The sequence below is a fragment of the Girardinichthys multiradiatus genome, chromosome 12 (genome assembly GCF_021462225.1).
Source record: "Girardinichthys multiradiatus isolate DD_20200921_A chromosome 12, DD_fGirMul_XY1, whole genome shotgun sequence".
Classification (NCBI taxonomy): domain Eukaryota; kingdom Metazoa; phylum Chordata; class Actinopteri; order Cyprinodontiformes; family Goodeidae; genus Girardinichthys; species Girardinichthys multiradiatus.
In genome coordinates this window covers 4,291,809-4,298,885 of record NC_061805.1, presented here as the reverse complement: position 1 = coordinate 4,298,885, position 7,077 = coordinate 4,291,809, and the positions used below count along the sequence as shown (strand labels likewise).

Here is a 7,077-nt window from a genome sequence, read left to right as displayed (position 1 = left end):
AAACCCAAAATTCCTATCTCACAAAATTAGCATATTTCATCCGACCAATAAAAGAAAAGTGTTTTTAATACAAAAAACGTCAACCTTCAAATAATCATGTACAGTTATGCACTCAATACTTGGTCGGGAATCCTTTTGCAGAAATGACTGCTTCAATGTGGCGTGGCATGGAGGCAGCCTGTGGCACTGCTGAGGTCTTATGGAGGCCCAGGATGCTTCGATAGCGGCCTTTAGCTCATCCAGAGTGTTGGGTCTTGAGTCTCTCAACGTTCTCTTCACAATATCCCACAGATTCTCTATGGGGTTCAGGTCAGGAGAGTTGGCAGGCCAATTGAGCACAGTGATACCATGGTCAGTAAACCATTTACCAGTGGTTTTGGCACTGTGAGCAGGTGCCAGGTCGTGCTGAAAAATGAAATCTTCATCTCCATAAAGCTTTTCAGCAGATGGAAACATGAAGTGCTCCACAATCTCCTGATAGCTAGCTGCATTGACCCTGCCCTTGATAAAACACAGTGGACCAACACCAGCAGCTGACACCCCAGACCATCACTGACTGTGGGTACTTGACACTGGACTTCTGGCATTTTGGCATTTCCTTCTCCCCAGTCTTCCTCCAGACTCTGGCACCTTGATTTCCGAATGACATGCAGAATTTGCTTTCATCTGAAAAAAGTACTTTGGACCACTGAGCAACAGTCCAGTGCTGCTTCTCTGTAGCCCAGGTCAGGCGCTTCTGCCGCTGTTTCTGGTTCAAAAGTGGCTTGACCTGGGGAATGCAGCACCTGTAGCCCATTTCCTACACATGCCTGTGCACGGTGGCTCTGGATGTTTCTACTCCAGACTCAGTCCACTGCTTCTGCAGGTCCCCCAAGGTCTGGAATCTGCCCTTCTCCACAATCTTCCTCAGGGTCCGGTCACCTCTTCTCGTTGTGCCGCGTTTTCTGCCACACCTTTTCCTTCCCACAGACTTCCCACTGAGGTGCCTTGATACAGCACTCTGGGAACAGCCTATTCATTCAGAAATTTCTTTCTGTGTCTTACCCTCTTGCTTGAGGGTGTCAATAGTGGCCTTCTGGACAGCAGTCAGGTCGGCAGTCTTACCCATGATTGGGGTTTTGAGTGATGAACCAGGCTGGGAGTTTTAAAGGCCTCAGGAATCTTTTGCAGGTGTTTAGAGTTAACTCGTTGATTCAGATTATTAGGTTCATAGCTCGTTTAGAGACCCTGTTAATGATATGCTAATTTTGTGAGATAGGAATTTTGGGTTTTCATGAGCTGTATGCCAAAATCATCCGTATTAAGACAATAAAAGACCTGAAATATTTCAGTTAGTGTGCAATGAATCTAAAATATATGACTGTTAAATTTTCATCATGACATTATGGAAAATAATGAACTTTATCACAATATGCTAATATTTTGAGAAGGACCTGTATGTCCCTAGCAGGTCCCTAAGGTCATGTGACCAAGGCATGCTAGTTGTGCAAAGTGTGAGGCTGAAAACTAAAAGTGACAAAGTCTTCTCAGCAGGAGCTTCAGGACTGCTCTCACCTTTAGTTCAATTAAATTAAATTCAAACATACTTTATTAGTCCAGAAGGGATATTAAATGTTGTTGTAGCTCATTATGAAGGTTTCTTCAAAGAGCCGTTGTAGATGCTGATGGCTGTGGGCAGGAAGGATCTCCTGTAGCGCTCCGTTTTACAGCAGATCTGAAGAAGCCTCAGACCGAAGACACTCTGTTGTTGTAGGACAGTCTCATGAAGAGGATGCTGAGGGTTCTCCATAATGTTCTTCATTTTATGAAGAATTCTTTGTACAATGATTTCCAGAGGAGTCCCCAGAACAGAGCCAGCCTTCTTTATCAGCTTGTTGAGCTTTTTTAAGTCCCTGGCTCTGATGCTGCTTCCCCAGCAGATGATGGCAGAAGAGATCACACTTACACTTGCACTCTCGATCTTCTTCCTGTTTTCATGCCCTGGCAAGACATTCGATTGTTCACAGACTGTTTACAAGTTAAATCCTTTTGCAGCCTCATTTAGGTAGAGCAAACAATTTTAAACACACATTCTTGATAAATTCAGCTCTGCAGCATCATTGAAGCTGTAGGAAGCAAAGAAAATAAAAATCTTATCTCCCTTTTATTGTAGGGACATCATCAAGTTATTCATGGCTCTACATGCTTGATAGATTGCGGTTTTTGGTGGTAATATGTGGTGCATATGTGAGATGTTTATCTTTTTTACACTTTTAATTCAGAATCCATTATTTCATTATTTCAAGACCACTGACCATATGAATTTGCTTTTTATCAGTTTAGGATGAGTCAAATGTTTCAGAATGTTTTTTATGTCAGTTTATCTTTGACTGGGAAAAGTTTCTTCATTTGTTTCTGATGTGTTGGGGTGTTGTATCTGGACACTGAGAGAAGCTCCCCCTGGTGTTATTGGTCTAAAAGGCTTGTAATCAGGCTCAGTTACACATCTAATTCCAATGATTACTACATATTTGTTTTAAGGTGGTTACAATTGCTGGATTCTGATATGTGTCCACCTCAACACTAGTACAGACACTGCTGTTTGACTCCCCTCTTTGCCCAGCATTAGGTGGTAAAATAGTCAGTGAGTTGGAGCTCAGTTGGTTTTTGTTTTGACATGAAATAAAAGATTTTTTTTTTATCAAAAGTCCTAGTAAAAAATATATATTTATCCTTTTTTACTAGTTTGCATTAGAGCTGTATTTACTTGAATTTAAGAAACAGAATATCTCATCTATCTGTCCTTAATGACTACGGGCCAGTTGCCTTAACATTAAACATCATGAAAGTCCTAGAAAGGTGTTTATTTGACCCACAGGGCCAAGCAAATAAGATCTCTTCAGGATCTATTGCAGTTTGCTTATCATAAAGGGGGTAAGTATTGAATATGTCTTCATTGACCTGCTTCAACAAACCTACTGTCATCTGGACAAAGCAGAAAGCACTGTATTGTGTTTTTTGATTTCCTTTTTTATTTGACACAGTCCACCTGAAGACAAAGACACCTCCACAATAATCTGGATCAATAGCCTGTCAAACAGACTGAGAGTGTGTCTATCCAGGTGGTCAGCATCATTCCTTCTTGTTCTGTACTCCCCAGACTTTCAATACAAAACAGTTATCTACAGATATACTTGGCTGACTTTGCCATTGTCCATAGTATTTTAGGCATGTTATGGCAACGATCATCTCAAATTTTGAACAAAACAAAGGAGATGGTTGCAGATTTTGGGAGAAACAGGAATCTGTCAAAAAAAATTAAAATAACATAAAATATGAACTAGAAAGGAGGAGATGACTGAAACAAAATACTAGAGATAACCAGTCAGTGAGAAATATTCAGCATCCTCCCAGCATGAAGCTTCACTTTTAGTTCAGGGTGGATAAATAAAGTTCTAGCAGGGCTGGTTTTGTGATAGATATCTACCTTCTTTTGTTTTGTTTTGATTTGGTCCTGGTTCCCACAATGGAAATGCAGATGGGAGAAAAACCACCCCAGAAATTGACCGAAGTTCATAAAAATGTTCCTGCAGTGGAAACGCACCAAGTGTGCCTTCAGTTAGATGTTTCATCAGATCTGCTGCAACACAGACTGCTACAGGGGATCCTCCTGCCCACAGTTTTAACCATCTGTAATAATTCTCTAGAAACTTAGACATGAGTTGTCACAGTTAACTTTGCTGTGGGAATAAAACAGTTTCTGTGACATGAATTGAACTAAATAAAATTTGATTACATTAAAGTAATTAAATTGTTTAATTAAATGAATATAATCCATTCTAAAACAGCCTTTCACTAAATAATGGGATTACTGTTTAATGCCTTAGAAGATGCTTTTATTTTGAAGGTGTTATCGGATATTGTAGAGTTTTGCGTTACGTTTGACTTCAGGTCTGCGTGCCCGTTGTCTTTGCAAAGGAATGTGGCTGCTCTCAGTGTGTCGGGATGGATGCCTGGCAGATGTTCTAAGAAAAAGATGCAGGTTGCCCCCTTATTACAAAGCAGTAAGTATTTAAACGCCTGAGCCGTGGAACCAAGAGCAGCTGCTGTGTGTCGTTGTGGATCTGTGAGCTAGAAGGCTAAGCTAATAATATAGCGGCTGGAAGCGCTAGCTAAAACTGAGCTGGGGGATAACGTTACCCCCTTTATCTAGGGTAACAGCAGGCACTAACCTTGACTACCTGGTGTCTTTCTGTAGCACGTAGTGTGCTTTTTAGACCTACGCTATTTGGCTTTCATATTTACAAACATTTTGCGTCAAAATCATTAGCTGAGTACTCACTTGGGAGCGAAGTGAATAGACAGCTAATGCTAACTGAAATACGGTGAATATAGAATAGTGAATATTACAGGAGAAGTTTGTTAATAACTGTTGTTGAATTGGTATCTCTTTAAAACGAACAGGTTCGAAAACTACTAATTTGGTACCTTATTATGAACAGTTATGCTTTATCTGGACAGTGTCCTCGCCATTGACGTTTTAATGGTAATATACGGACAAGCAAAGATGAACAGCTACAAACTTGATGTGGTTCAAACAGTTTGTAAAATTTAATCGTAATTTAATGAGACACCTACTAGTACAATGTCACTGGAGCCACTGTCAGCTGACCTCACTATCTTACCTTTAGTTCAGGGCATCCAGGGATTTTTGAAAGTTTTGATACAATTTAAAATTAAAATATGGATTTCATTTACATTTTTGGTTGTCATTCTGGACCTGGCTCTGTAGTGCACATGACATACAAAAAATTATATAGTATTTTCTAAATTGTAATATCATTTGTTAGCATCATAATCATTATTTCATGTGGCCTCTCATTTTGTTTTACTTAAAGGTGTTTTCTCTGATTTCACCAAAAATAAAAAGGGAATTGTGTTTTTACAACTAATACTCCACTATTCACTGTCTCCCTCTTGTAGCCCCACATCCAGGTCAAATTTATCTCCACAACTGTTTACTCACAGGTGATGGCATTCGAGTTGTGGTGAAAAAATACATATATGAGGCTACGTGGTTGTTGCTATTTATTCTTCTGATTTCCAGAAAATGTAAACATTTCTCTGATTGGATTGAGAGTAGTCACTCAGTCTGCACACACTAGAAACGTTCTCTGTTCCTATTGCAAAGCAGGGGGATGTGGGTCCAAAACTATTGACCAAACATTATATTTCAGTGATGGCTGATGCTTTTAAACCATTAAAAGCATTCTAAAATAAATAGACTATAGGCTTCTTTTTATTTTTATTTCAGAACGATTTTTTACTTTTTTATGTTTTTTCTCCATCATAATAGATTAATTCAGCACACAGTGGCTCACCTCCTTCCTCATATGGTACAAGTGGCTAGTTCAGGGGGGGACCTGACAGACTGCTGCTGCTGCTCTTGATGTGTCTGTGCATCTTTTTTTTTTTGCAGAGCAGCTTGCTAAACGTTTGCCTGCATTGATTTATTAACTAAAACAACTGTGAAATTGATACATCTAGTTTTCTTCAGAAATATGAGCTAATATGGGGAGAAAAGTGAGCTAGCTTGTAAACTCGGGATAAAGTTAGGAATAGACAACAGGTTAATGTTCCAGAACTTTCTATTACATGAACCATTAACTAGACGCAGAGAAAGCCTTTGAATCTATTAGATGGGGATTCCTTTATAATGTTTTGAGGAAATTTGGTTTCAGGATAATTTCATTAATGTGATAAAATCTTTGTACAATAATCCAACGGCCTGTGTAAAGATCAGTGGAGATCAATCCTGGATCCTTTGCCTTAAAGAGAGGAACTAGACAGGGGTGTCCTATTTCCCCTTTGCTTTTTGTTTTATTCATAGAGCTGCTGGGTCAGTGGGTGAGGCACAAAGAGGAAATCAAATGGATCTCTCGATTCATCTGGCAAGGAAAAAAGCCAAGATTAGGATTTAGTGTCCTACAACTGAGTAGGGAAGAGAGGGGAGCAGGCCTCCCCTGCTTGAGATTATTATATTATATTATGTTTCTGTGCCATGCAGTCAGTGACAGTATTGTATTGGTCCAACCAGGACTATAAATCCCACTGGAAGGAATTAGAATCAGGATTAGTTGCTGAAATACCTCTCCAGGCAATGGTGGCAGATAGTGGGTTAATGCAAACAGGCAAGGGGGAGGAACCCCTGGATAGTGGATAAAATCACACTATGGCAGAGGGTGGTTAAACTGTGTGGGGCTCATCTGATTCTTGAATTGTTTAGGTGGTGTGCTCATGATACAGAGTTTGATCCTAACATGAGCAAAATAAGATACAAGGAGTAGAAAACACATGGCTTGACCACCTACCAGTCCTTCACTAATAGAGGAGCCTTGCAGAGTTTCCAGTTTCTGCAGCAGAACTAAGGACTACAGAAAAATGATTTCTATAGGTACCTGCAATTATGTCACTATTTCGCTAAAAATAAATTGCAGACATAAGAACCCAACAATAGTAGAAACAAACTTTATTAACATCCTGTTGTCGGCACGTTCAAGATGAAATGATTGTTTCCACACCATGCCACAAAGCGGTCCACCACCTTCCTGTACTCATCTTCTTATCCATCTCTGATCCACCCCATAACTGCAGAATCATCCAAGTATTTCTGCAGATGACAGGAGTCTGTCTTGTACTGGAAGTCTGAGGTGTACAGAGTGAAAAGGAATGATGAGAGTACTGACCCCTGTGGTGCTCCTGTGCTGCTGACTACCTGGTTAGACTCACAACCCTTCAGTCTCAAAACTGTGGTCTGTTTGTCAGGTAGTCTTTGATCCAGGAGATTGTTGTGGCCTCCACCTGAGTCTTCTGGAGTTTCTGACAAAGCAAATCAGGTTGGATTGTATTAAATGCACTGGATAAAACAAAGAACATTCATTATCTTCACAGTGTTGCTGGCTTTGTCTAGATGACAGTGGGTTTGTTGAAGCAGGTGTATGATGGCATCTTCAACTCCAACTCCACAGCGATAAGCAAACTGAAGGGGGTCCTGATAGTTTATTGTTTGCTTACTCAGGTGGGCCAACAGGAGTTTCT

The 7,077-nt window shown here is 40.1% G+C and overlaps 1 protein-coding gene across 5 annotated transcripts in view; it reads left to right on the top strand.

Moving 5' to 3' along the window:
• The first annotated feature begins 3,906 nt into the window (after positions 1-3,906).
• Positions 3,907-7,077, top strand: part of rabl6b (RAB, member RAS oncogene family-like 6b) — a 31,120-nt gene continuing 27,949 nt past the window's right edge. For all 5 annotated transcript variants that reach the window (XM_047381457.1, XM_047381455.1, XM_047381456.1 and 2 more), the window contains exon 1: positions 3,907-4,043. The gene's annotated coding sequence lies outside the window, so the exon portion shown is untranslated. The remainder of the gene's footprint in view (positions 4,044-7,077) is intronic.